Source organism: Anolis carolinensis, unplaced genomic scaffold (genome assembly GCF_035594765.1).
Source record: "Anolis carolinensis isolate JA03-04 unplaced genomic scaffold, rAnoCar3.1.pri scaffold_15, whole genome shotgun sequence".
Classification (NCBI taxonomy): Eukaryota; Metazoa; Chordata; class Lepidosauria; order Squamata; family Dactyloidae; genus Anolis; species Anolis carolinensis.
The window spans coordinates 8,181,995-8,195,663 of record NW_026943826.1 but is presented as its reverse complement, the minus strand read 5'-3'; the positions used below and the strand labels follow the sequence as shown (position 1 = coordinate 8,195,663).

Below are 13,669 nucleotides of genomic sequence, written 5' to 3'. Positions count from 1 at the left end.
AACGCTGGGTCAGTGTCACTCAAAATGGCGGCTCCACAAAGCCATCTCTTCTTGGTTCTTGCTGAGCTTCCAGGAAAGGAAGAAGAAGGAAGGAAGGAACAAGCTGTGGGGTTGTTGTATGTCTTTCGGGCTGTGTGGCCATGTTCCAGAAGCATTCTCTCCTGACGTTTCGCCCACATCTACAGCAGGCATCCTCAGAGGTTGTGAGGAATATATCTCCATGTTCCAGAAGTATTCTCTCCTGACGTTTCGCCCACATCTATGGCAGGCATCCTCAGAGGTTGTGAGGAATATATCTCCATGTTCCAGAAGTATTCCCTCCTGACATTTCGCCCACATCTATGGCAGGCATCCTCAGAGGTTGTGAGGAATATATGTCCATGTTCCAGAAGTATTCTCTCCTGACGTTTCGCCCACATCTATGGCAGGCATCCTCAGAGGTTGTGAGGAATATATCTCCATGTTCCAGAAGTATTCTCTCCTGACGTTTCGCCCACATCTATGACAGGCATCCTCAGAGGTTGTGAGGAATATAGGTCCATGTTCCAGAAGTATTCTCTCCTGACGTTTCGCCCACATCTATGGCAGGCATCCTCAGAGGTTGTGAGGAATATAGGTCCATGTTCCAGAAGTATTCTCTCCTGACGTTTCGCCCACATCTATGGCAGGCATCCTCAGAGGTTGTGAGGAATATAGGTCCATGTTCCAGAAGTATTCTCTCCTGACGTTTCGCCCACATCTATGGCAGGCATCCTTAGAGGTTGTGAGGAATATAGGTCCATGTTCCAGAAGTATTCTCTCCTGACGTTTCACCCACATCTATGGCAGGCATCCTCAGAGGTTGTGAGGAATATAGGTCCATGTTCCAGAAGCATTCTCTCCTGACGTTTTGCCCACATCTATGGCAGGCATCCTCAGAGGTTGTGAGGAATATTTGTCCATGTTCCAGAAGCATTCTCTCCTGACGTTTCGCCCACATCTACGGCAGGCATCCTCAGAGGTTGTGAGGAATATTTGTCCATGTTCCAGAAGCATTCTCTCCTGACGTTTCACCCACATCTACGGCAGGCATCCTCAGAGGTTGTGAGCCCGGTTGGAAACTAGGCAAGTGGGGTTTATATATCTGTGGAATAATGTCCAGGGTGGGAGAAAGAACTCTCGTCTGTTTGTGTGAATGTTGCAATTGGCACCTTGATTAGCATTGAAAAGGCTTGCAGCTTCAAAGCTTGGCTGCTTCCTGCCTGGGGGAATCCTTTGTTGGGAGGTGTTAGCTGGCCTGGCGTTTCGCCCACATCTATGGCAGGCATCCTTAGAGGTTGTGAGGCCGGTAGGCTGCTAGGAATTGTGGGAGTTGAAGTCCAAAACACTTGGAGGGCCAAAGTTTACCCATGCTTTCCCCAAAACGTTGCACCTTGGTCTAAGTCCTGATACTTTAAGAAAGGTAAAGGTTTCCCACTGACGTTAAGTCCAGTCGTGTCCGACTATGCGGGTTGGTGCTCATCTCCATTCCTAAGCCAAAGAGCCGGCGTTGTCCATAGACACCTCCAAGGTCATGTGGCCATAGGCATGACTGCATGGAGCGCCGTTAGCTTCCCGTCAGAACAGTACCTATTGATCTACTCACATTTGCATGTTTCCAAACTGCTAGGTTGGCAAAAGCTGGAGCTAACAGCGGGCATTCACTCCGCTCCCCGGATTCGAACCTGCAACCTTTTGGTCCACAAGTTCAGCAGCTCAGCGCTTTAACACACTGCGCCACCGGAGGCCACTTATATCATCCTCCAAAAAGAAGTAAGCAAACACATACTTATTCTTGCTGCACGTAAGTTTAGAAATACAGTAGAGTCTCACTTATCTCACTCTTCCCCTTATCTGGCAGAACGTTGGATAAGAGAAAATGTTGGATAATCAGGAGGGATTAAGCCTATTAAACGTCAAATTTTATTATGATTTTACAAATTAAGCACCAGAACATCATGTTTTATATCAAATCGACAGAAAAAGCAGTTCAATACACAGTAACGTTATGTAGCAATTACTGTATTTACGAATTTAGCAACAAAATATTGCAAACATTGACTACAAAAATACTGACTAGTGAAAGTCAGTCTGCGTTGGATAATACAGAACGATGGATAAGCGAAGGTTGAATAAGCGAGACTCTACTGTACTGACAATGATTTCAATGAGAATTCAAAGCATGTCTCCCAGAGTGAGGAAGGTTGGGATTTATGTCAGAGGTTTTTAATGCAGATCAAACTGTTTAAAGGTTACTGCAAAATAGTCACTGAATCCTAGAGTTGGAAGAGACTTCAGAGGCTATGAAGTCCAATCCCTTGCCATCAAAGCACCCCTGGCAGATGGCCAGTAGGCTGTGTTGTCAAAGGCATTCATGGCCGGAATCTCTGGGTTGCTGTGAGTTTTGCGTGCTGTCTGGCCATGTCCCAGAAGCATTCTCTCCTGACGTTTCACCCACATCTATGGCAGGCATCCTCAGAGATTGTGAGGTCTGTTGGAAACAAGGCAATTCGTTTTTATATATATGTGGAATAATGTCCAGGGTGGGAGAAAGAACTCTCGTCTGCTTGAGGCAAGTGTGAATGTTGCCATTGGCACTTTGATTAGCATTGAGAAGCCTTGCAGCTTCAAAGCCTGGCTGCTTCCTGCCTGGGGAAATCCTTTGTTGGGAGGTGTTAGCTGGTCTGGCGTTTCGCCCATATCTATGGCAGGCATCCTTAGAGGTTGTGAGGCCAGTAGGCTGCTAGGAATTGTGGGAGTTGAACTCCAAAACACTTGGAGGGCTGAGGTTTGCCAATGCCTGCTCTAACAGGTCGTGCTTTCCCCAAAACTTTGCACCTTGGTCTAAGTCCTATACCTTACAGTACAGTAGAGTTTCACTTATCCAACATAAACAGGCCAGCAGAACATTGGATAAGCGAATATGTTGGATAATAAGGAGAGATTAAGAAAAAAGCCTATTAAACAGCAGAATAGGTTATGATTTTACAAATGAATAACCAAAACATCACGTTATACAACAAATTTCATTACACATTAATGCTATATAGTAATTACTGTATTTACAAATTTAGCACCAAAATATCACAATGTATTGAAAACACTGACTACAAAACTGCGTTGGATAATCCAGAATGTTGGATTAGTGAGTGTTGGATAAGTGAGACTCTACTGTAATTGAATTGAAATACTGTGAGGACAAAAGAGGAGCAGGAGAGAAACTGAAACTTTTTTAAAAAGTCAGATGACAAAGCTGGAGGACAGAGGATTAATGGGACTACTGCTCCCAAAATGGGCCATTTGGAGATATGGGATGGCCCCGTTTCTGCAAATATGTGACCTACAGTAGAGTCTCACTTATCCAAGCTAAACGGGCCGGCAGAACCTTGGATAAGTGAATATCTTGGATAATAAGGAGAGATTAAGGAAAAGCCTATTAAACATCAAATTAGGTTATGAATTTACAAATGAAGCACCAAAACATCATGTTATACAACAAATTTGACAGAAAAAGTAGTTCAATACGCAGTAATGTTATGATGTAATTACTGTATTTACAAATTTAGCACCAAAATATCATGATATATTGAAAACATTGACTACAAAAATGCCCTAGATAATCCAGAACCTTGGATAAGCGAGTCTTGGATAAGTGAGACTATACTGTATTTGTAAAGTTTTTGTTCCATTAACATACAATGTTTATATGAGAAATATTTGGAGATTCAGGCAGTGACCACGGAAGAAGAGGAAAGAAACTAGCATGAGATAAGCCCGGAGCAATTGATTCAGAAGAACCCTTGGTAAATTGGCCCTGCGCACACAACAAGCACATTCATAAACATTTCTCTGTACGTCTATTGTAGATGGGAGACGGAGGACAGAGAATCGATTTATGCAATTCAGTCACAAATTGTATTTCCCCCTTCCCCACGCGCTCCACGCAGTTCAGTTTTTCAAGTTTTAAGCTTTTAAATATGGGAAGTGCTTTTCCTGCTCCCGCATGCTCCAGGGTATCTGCTCGTGAGCTTAACAGTTGCAAGATTTGGCAGATTAAAATAAGGAAATCCCAAGATGAAATCTGATACAAACAGTCTTTTGTTTCAGATGTCAAAAGAAAAGAGGCTTTTTTCCTCTCTCTGCCATGGGAAAGGACCCTGCCAGCTTGTCCCTGGAAGTCATAGCTCTTCTTGTTTGACAGGAGTTGAATGACCTAGGGAAATTCAAGCAGGAAATGTTGAAGAAATATTTGGAGCTTCTTAAAGCAGCCCAATGGTCCTGTGCAGACTTTGTTTTACGCCCGCCCATTCATTTCAATTGATTTAGCGATGCTTAACTCTGCATGGGATCGGGCAGCGTTCAGCTTGTTAGGACCCAGGGATGCCATCAGAAAGCTTAACATCAGATTCTGCCCAGACTCTCTAGCAGCATTTTGCAGGGGATGGTTAAAGTATCAAAGCTTGACCTGCAAAGCAAGCACTTTGTAAGGCCAAAAGCCAGAAAACACACAGCATGTTATTTCCATGTTATTTCCGGGTGAGGGGGGGGGGGGCTTTTAAAAATATACAAAACAAAATCTGACAATGGCTGTGAAACCGGGAAAACAAGCTATGTTTGGTGAAGGCATTATTACCATATATACTTGAGTATAAGCCAACCCGAATATAAGCCGAGGCACCTAATTTTACCACAAAAAAACTGGGAAAACATTGACTCCAGTATAAGCCGAGGGTGGTAAATTTCAGAAATAAAAATAATACCAAAAATTACATTAATTGAGGCATCAGTGGTTAAATGTTTTTGAATATTTACATAAAGCTCAAATTTAAGATAAGACTGTCCAACTCTGATCAAATCATTATTCTCATCTTCTTCAATGTAAATGTGCTTATGTATCCTTTTAATAATAATAGAGTAAAATAATACATGTAATTATAATAATAATAAATACAGGAAAATAATACAAGTAATAATAAATAGAGTAAAATAATAAACGCAATAATAATATCAGGGTGAAATAATAAATGTATTATTAATAATAATAAAAATAGAGTAAAATAAATGTAATAGTAGCAACAATAATAGAGAAAAATAATAAATGTACCATATATTCTTGAGTATAAGCTGACCCAAATATAAGCCAACCAGAACCCTCACCCGAGTATAAGCCGAGCGGGGCTTTTTCAGTCTTAAAAAAAAAGGATGAAAAACTAGGGTTATACTCAAGTATATACAGTATATTGCTTAAGACTAGAGATAGAAAATGTTGAGCTGAGGAAGAAAACACTCATTTTTCCCCTACAAAAAAAATCCAAAAGGTCAGGAGAAAAATGGACAAAAATCTGATTAGTAAAGGTAAATAATAATAATAGTAATAATAATAATAATAATAAAAACTTTATTTATATACTGCCCTATCTCCTCGGGGGACTCAGGGCGGTTTCCAACAAGATAAAAACAATACAGTACAATACAATACACATAATAAACAGAACCATACAACAATTTAAAATAATACAAATGGTAAACATAAATACACAACATACGATCCAAAGAATGAAAAATAAAACTAATAATAAAACTCCCCTTACGGGTCAGTAAAGGCTTCCCCTTGACATTACCAGTCTAGTTGAGTCCGACTCTGGGAAGTGGTGCTCATCTCCATTTCTAAGTCGAAGAGCCGGTGTTGTCCATAGACACCTCCTAGGTCATGTGGCCGGCATGATTGCATGGAGCATAGTTACCTTCCCGCCAAAACAGTACCTATTTATCTACTCACATTTGCACGTTTTCGAACTGCTAGAGTGGCAGAAGCTGGGGCTAACAATGGGGGCTCACCCCATCCTGTGGATTCAAACTGCCGACCTTCCAGTCAGCAAGCTCTGGAGCTTAGCGGTTTAACCCACTGCATCACCAAGGCACCCAAAAATGTGATTACAATGTGAATATCACTTTGTAACTTAAGGAACATAAAAAGTAACACTATAATACGATACAATTCTACAGTTTTGTTTGTCTTAAAATTATCAGGTTTTGCTTATTATTGTCTGTTCTGTCAGACAATAGTTACAAATGGAATTCCCTCTATATATTTTTAAGATTTTGTAACCAATGGAGCTCCAGGGTCCTGGACTGTGAGGATACACTTTAGCTTTTCCACTTTATTAGGAACAGGTAAAGAAAACAAACAGAAGGAAGAAGCAATACTGGCAATAGAATAATACAAGGCTTGACAAGTAGATATACAGTAGGGTCTTGCTTATCCAAGACTCGCTTATCCAAGTTCTGGATTATCCAAGGCATTTTTGTAGTCAATGTTTTCAATATATCGTGATGTATTGAATTCGTAAATACAGTAATTACAATATAACATTACTGCGTATTGAACTACTTTTTCTGTCAAATTTGTTGTATAACATGATGTTTTGGTGCTTAATTTGTAAAATCGTAACCTAATTTGATGTTTAATAGGTTTTTCCTTAATCCCTCCTTATTATCCAACATATTCGCTTATCCAAGGTTCTGCCGGCCAGTTTAGCTTGGATAAGTGAGACTCTACTGTAGATCAGTGGTTCCCAACCTTCACAATACTGTGGACATATGAGGCAAAAGTTGGATACACTGTGAACCATCAAGATCAGTCAGTCCCTTCTCTCCACCATTTGTACACAAAGAAATGCATTTGGTTTTTAAATAACTAGTATTTATGAATCATTATACTAATATTTATACAGTAGAGTCTCACTTATCCAACACTCGCTTATCCAACGTTCTGGATTATCCATCGCATTTTTGTATTCAATGTTTTAAATACATTGTGATATTTTGGTGCTAAATTCGTAAATACAGTAATTACTACATAGCATTACTATGTATTGAACTACTTTTTCTGTCAAATTTGTTGTATAACATGATGTTTTGGTGCTTAATTTGTAAAATCATAACCTATTTTGATGTTGAATAGGCTTTTTCTTAATCTCTCCTTATTATCCAACATATTCACTTATCCAACGTTCTGCCGGCCCGTTTATGTTGGATAAGTGAGACTCTACTGTATATGTTTTTTGTTTTGTGATATAAAGACAAAACACCATAATGAGACTTAACGTAAAAAATAATGTGATTTTAGAGCTTGTATTTTTTTCACTAGATGGGGAATCCTTGGGTTGATACTATTGCTCAATGCCACACACATGTGGAATTGAGTAATAGCAGACTGGCTCTTGATATTACAGTAGAGTCTCACTTATCCAAGCTAAACGGGCCGGCAGAAGCTTGGATAAGCGAATATCTTGGATAATAAGGAGGGGTTAAGGAAAAGCCTATTAAACATCAAATGAGGTTATGAATTTACAAATGAAGCACCAAAACATCATGTTATACAACAAATTTGACAGAAAAAGTAGTTCAATACGCAGTAATGTTATGTTGTAATTACTGTATTTACAAATTTAGCACCAAAATATCATGAAAAATTGAAAACATTGACTACAAAAATGGCTTGGATTATCTAGAGCCTTGGATAAGCGAGGCTTGGATAAGTGAGACTCTACTGTAGTAGACTTCAAGACTGGCTCAGGCTCCTATTAATACTGAAGCTTCAAAAGCCAGTCTGGGAGAATGGGTTCCAAGAACTCTTCTAGCCCAGCCAAAGGGAGATGGTGCCCATGTGCTTCCTTTCCTGACTTTCTCACAAATTGCTAGTGATGGAGCTTCCCTTGGCCCCTGCCTTCACTGACCTGTTGGCTTTGGCTGCCTCCTCCTCATAATCCATCCTGTGAGCATGGTTTCCTTCCTTGCCTCAAAAACAGGAAATGAAGGTAGGACCTAATACCTCACTTCCTGCTCCCTCCCTTTGTCAGCGTTGGTCCCTTCCTCCCTTACCTGTTCTTGAGGAGGCTGCTGCCAAAGCCCTGTTTGCAATCCCTTTCTTGCAAACCAGCTCCTTGCTGCCTGGGCCTGAAAATGGGGCTCTGGAAGCAGCAGCCCAGACAAGGAAGGAGACTCCAACACTAACATTCTCACCATCTCCCTTTGCCCAAGATTGGATCTCCCTTCCTTGCAGGCCCAAGCAGCAAGGGGTTGAGTTGCAAGAAGGAGATTGCAAACAGGCCTCCTCAAGACCAAGGAAAGAAGGATGGAAGGATCTAACACTGGGCAAAGGAAGGGAGAGAGTATCAATGTGTTGCCGAAGGCTTTCATGGCTAGGATCACAGGGTTGTTGTATGTTTTCTGGGCTGTATGGCCATAATAATAATAATAATAATAATAATAATAATAATAATAATAATAATAATAATACTTTATTTATACCCCGCCACCATTTCCCCAACGGGGACTCGGGGCGGCTTACATGGGGCCATGCCCAGGACAATACAATATAACAAAATATAAAAAAATCATATCATAATACAATTAAACAATACAATAGATAAAAATGTGCAGTACAACATAAAGTCAAGAAAGTCCTCAGAGGTTGTGAGGTCCATAGATCCATTGACGCAGGGACTATGAATACACAACACTCATGGGCGCTTAACTCTGTGATGCATTCATAACTGCGACGTAGGATTCCAGCCAGCCTTCCCATATACATATACCTCACAACCTCTGAGGATGCCTGCCACAGATGTGGGCGAAACGTCAGGAGGGAATACTTCTGGAACATGACCATACAGCCCAGAAAGCATACAACAACCTGGAGATAGTATCCTTTCTTCCTTCCCTGCTTTTGAGACCTGTTGGGGAATTATGACTCACCCCTTCCTCAAGAACCATGCTGTGTCAACTCAGGTTTTCTGTTTCTTGTGGACCACCTGTGATCCACGGACCACTAGTTGGGAACTATTGATATAAATGAAGGATATCTCTGATCCTTTGTTGTTGTTGTTATTCATTCAGTCGCTTCCGACTCTTTGTGAAATAAGAAATAAATTCTTAAAAATACAGTAGAGTCTCATCCAAGCTAAACTGGCCTGCAGAACCTTGGATAAGCGAATATCTTGGATAATGAGGAGAGATTAAGGAAAAGCCTATTAAACATCAAATTAGGTTATGATTTTACAAATTAAGCACCAAAACATCATGTTATACAACAAATTTGACAGAAAAAGTAGTTCAAGACGCAGTAATGTTATGTTGTAATTACTGTATTTACGAATTTAGCACCAAAATATCACGATATATTGAAAACATTGACTATAAAAATGCATTGGATAATCCAGAACCTCGGATAAGTGAGACTCTACTGTAGATAGATAAAAATAGAAATAGATCCTTAAATAAGAAATAACCTGACTCCTATATATTTTCCTTGTGTTTATAGGGGGGGGGGAATCTCAACTAAATCAAATCAAAAGCAGCAAGACACCAAGCAGTGACAATGGTGCTAAAAAGGGACCTTGCTTTCACCATAAAGAGAGGTTCTCTTCCAAAACACACCTTTTGCTTCACCTCTTCTCTCCAAGAAGCGTAATGTGGCTTGAGGCAGACCTAAGAAGGCAAGGTATTATTATTATTGTTTTATTTCCAATATTTCTATCCCGCCCTTCTCACCCGAAGGGACTCAGGGCGGCGTACAATTGGCAGAATTGGTATTCTGTTAGGACAGATCATGGAATGAGAGCAATGAGTTTGAAAGAGGTGCATTTGGTTCACCACAGATAACGTTGGCTGACGGTGATGGAAGCAAAATTTTAGATGCTGGTCTTGATTCCTTATGTCCCCATCAATCTAATGAAATGAAATGAAGCCTGACACATTTTGCAGGTGCTCCACAAGTAGCTCAAAGTTCTAAATTGTTATAGATGAGGATAAGCTGGGCTGCTCTAATATCACTGCCACTGAAAAGCCCGCACAATGTATGATATTTCTGGCATCTTGTGTAATCCATCGATCTTGGATGTATTACTTTTCTTTCTTAATGGTGTGGAAATGAAGCTCCACAATGTCTGATATTCCTGGCATCTTGGATGCATCACTTTTCTTCCTTAACGGTGGTGGAAATGAAGCTGTTCTGTTCCCTCCTCATTGCTTCCTTCCCTACAACCCAGTTTGCCACTGGCAAGCAGCAGTCATCTCAATGGTCATTAAGCAAACACAAACTCTGTTTGGATTTGTTGGAAAATAATGACCGTATTAAACTTGGCAGCCCTTCATGGATATGTTCCCCATTCCTTGGTGTCTGTCACCCTTGCAATGACGGAGGCCCCAAAGCAGCTTTCGACATTCTGTCCAAACAGCTGGTGCAGCTAAGTGGAGAAGAGAAGAGAGGAGATGGCGAGGGTGTTTTGGTGGAGTGGGGTGGCGGGTGGAAAACGAAAGCCATCGTGGTTTAGAAGACAACTCAAGGGCAGCTGGCGAAGGACGACATAAGCCTTGTCAGTATCGTTCTTTTCAGGGAACAGCGAACAGAAACCGACATCACATTATCATCCTTAATACATTCGAATTAAGACGATCCTTGACAGATATGTTCTTAATGCTTATGAACAGGAATATAGAGTGTGATTAGCAGTCCAAAGCAATATTTAATGTCAGAACCTGCAGATTGCTGTTCGGTTTAAGAACACAAAAAGAGTAATCTGGAGGCCATGACAGATCAGACCAAAGCCTGAGTAGTTTAGGATTCTGTTCTCTCTGGAAAGTTCAGGAGCACATCAATGGTGCCCACACCTGCCCATGGTGCCCAGGAACTGTATTTATTTATTTATTTGCTTACAGTATTTATATTCTGTCCTTCTCATCCCAAAGGGCAGATCACAGAACATACATGTGCGGTAAACATTCAGTGCCATTTATACACAGACAAGACAGACAATATACATAAAAAGGTATATATAGGTTTTTCCAGTCTTTGGCATCTCGAAGGCTTGTGCTTGGTTCCGGCCTTGGGGGGTGGTGGTGGTGGTGCTGTCACTCCATTTCCCTGCTGAAGAGCTTTGTTTGTAAACTTTGTCCTTGGTCAAATCACTGGCATTTTTCTAGCATTTCCTTATTGGTGCCTTAAAATACCTCCCCGCTTTTAAGCATATCTATTTATCTACTCACATTTTGCTTTTGAACTGCTAGGTAGACGGAAGATGGGCTAAAGGCCAGGAGCTCACCCTGACCCAGGCTTCTAACCTTTTGATTGACAGATATAGAGCCAGCAAGATTAGTAGTGATCAATAGTCTTAGGCTGTATCTACACTGCCATATACTGTATAACTTCTAGTATAAGCCGACCCAAATATAAGCCGAGGCACCTAATTTTATCACAGGAAACTGGGAAAACATTGACTCACTTATAAGCTGAGAGTGGTAAATTTCAGAAAAATAGAAACCAATAAAATTACATTAATCGAGGCATCGCAAGGTTAAATGTTTTCGAATATTTACATAAAACTCTAATTTAAGATTAGAGTCATTATTCTCATCTTCTTCAATGAAAATGTCCTTATGTATCCTTTTAATAATAATAGAGTAAAGTAATAAATGTAATACTAACAATAATAATATCAGAGTGAAATAATAAATGTATTATTAATAATAATTGTAGTTTACTGTTGTAAATAAATAAAATATATGTGCCCAGGCTTTCGATGATTAATGATAAAGACGACCCGGACTGACTTATGGCCACAGTACAAGGATATTGGATGAATGGACTTTAACTATATGTTTTATATTTTTATATTGTTTTAAGTGTTGTAATTGTTTTAAATGTGTGTAGGCATCGAATTGTTGCCAATTGTGTACGCCGCCCTGAGTCCCTTCGGGTGAGAATGGCGGGATATAAATGTTGTAAATAAATAAATAAATAAAAATAGAGTAAAATAAATATAATACTAACAATAATAATAGAGTAAAATAATAAATGTAATAATACCAATAAAAATAGAGAAAAATAATAAATGTACCATATATACTCGAGTATAAGCCAGCCAGGACCCTCACTCGAGTACAGTAGAGTCTCACTTATCCAACACTCGCTTATCCAACGTTCTGGATTATCCAACGCATTTTTGTAGTCAATGTTTTCAATACATCGTGATATTTTGGTGCTAAATTCGTAAATACGGTAATTACTAAATAGCATTACTGTGCATTGAACTACTTTTTCTGTGAAATTTGTTGTATAACATAATGTTTTGGTGCTTAATTTGTAAAATCCTAACCTAATTTGATGTTTAATAGGCTTTTCCTTAATCTCTCCTTATTATCCAACATATTCGCTTATCCAACATTCTGCCGGCCCGTTGGATAAGCGAGACTCTACTGTATAAGCCGAGAAGGGCTTTTCAGTCCTAAAAAAGGGCTGAAAACTAGGCTTATACTCGAGTACATACAGTAATCCACTTTTAGAATGCAGATGAACTGCATTGAACTGGATTATATGAGTCTACATGAGTAATCCAGTTCTTTGCAGTTCATCTGCATTCTGAAACTGGATTATATGGCAGTGTAGGTCCAGCCTTCATCTCCATGAACTTGTCTCATAACCTTTCAAGTCAACCAAGCCAGAAGCCATCCCTACATCCTGCATGTCTTAACTATATACACCTTTTACCTCTTTTGAATCTTCTTAACATTCAGCTTCACTGTTATGAAGATAGTACAAAATATGCAGTTCAAATGGATACTACAGAGCAAGTGTAGCTCTTCCACGTAACCCAGAAGTCCAGAGGTTAAGGACCAAAATATTTAACATGCTAAGAATGACCTCTCTGCCTGGAAGAGGCCTTTAAAATTCCAATGGCATGCTTTCTGCCTGAAGTTCCAGGCCCTGAAGCCTTTTGCCTGGAGGTGACAGATATGGGAGAAATAAGTTGTTATATGGAACTTCAGGTGCACTATACAGGCTGGGAAAACAGCTTCAAGAGGTTGGCTTACCAGCTTTACCTGACTGTACAGTGCTGCTATGATGAACTTTGACCTGGGTGATACCAATGATAGACAAAGTCCTGCACTTTGTGCTTTAGTCTAATTATTATATTTTATGTCTTTGGCTTCTGGCTTTTAATTTGCCGCTAGGGCTCCTGCCCTTAAGAGAGAAGAAGCGTTTTGAAATGAAAAGAGAGTGTATGTGCGCGTGTGACAGGTCACAAATACATGTCTTGCTGACTTGTGTGCTACATTACAATGAAGGGAATCTAGCCTGGGGTGAGTAACCTGCGGCCCATGGCTTCACTTCAAAAGCCCACAGCAAGCGTTCGGTTTGGACCTTTGCCAATAGTAGCTTGCCCTTCCCTTTGCAATCTGGTGGACTGAGAAGCGGGAAAGAGACAAAAGAAGACACAAGTGGGGTGGGGAGAAGAGAAAGGAGAGACAGGAAAGAAATCCATACCCTCCAAGTGTCTCAAACATTGTGGCTTTTTTGGAGCATGAATAAAGGAAATCATGGCTATTAAATCTGTGGATAATGGGTTTACACTGTAATTAAGGAAAGATATAAAGCAGTTCGAAAACATGCCAATGTGAGTAGATCAATAGGTACTGCCCCGGCAGGAAGGTAATGGCGCTCCATGCAGTCATGCCAATGGCCACATGACCTTGGAGGTGTCTATGGACAATGCTGGCTCTTCAGCTTAGAAATGGAGATGAGCACCAACCCCCAGAATGTGAGTAGATCAATAGGTACCACTCCGGTGGGAAGGTAATGGCAATCCAT

The 13,669-nt window shown here is 40.3% G+C and overlaps 1 long non-coding RNA gene across 1 annotated transcript in view; it reads right to left on the bottom strand.

The window, feature by feature from the left end:
* Window positions 1-7,920, bottom strand: part of LOC134294473 (uncharacterized) — a 36,403-nt gene extending 28,483 nt beyond the window's left edge. The window contains exon 1 of the long non-coding RNA XR_010001361.1: window positions 7,758-7,920. This is a non-coding gene — a long non-coding RNA (uncharacterized LOC134294473). The remainder of the gene's footprint in view (window positions 1-7,757) is intronic.
* Between the last annotated feature and the right edge of the window lie 5,749 nt (window positions 7,921-13,669).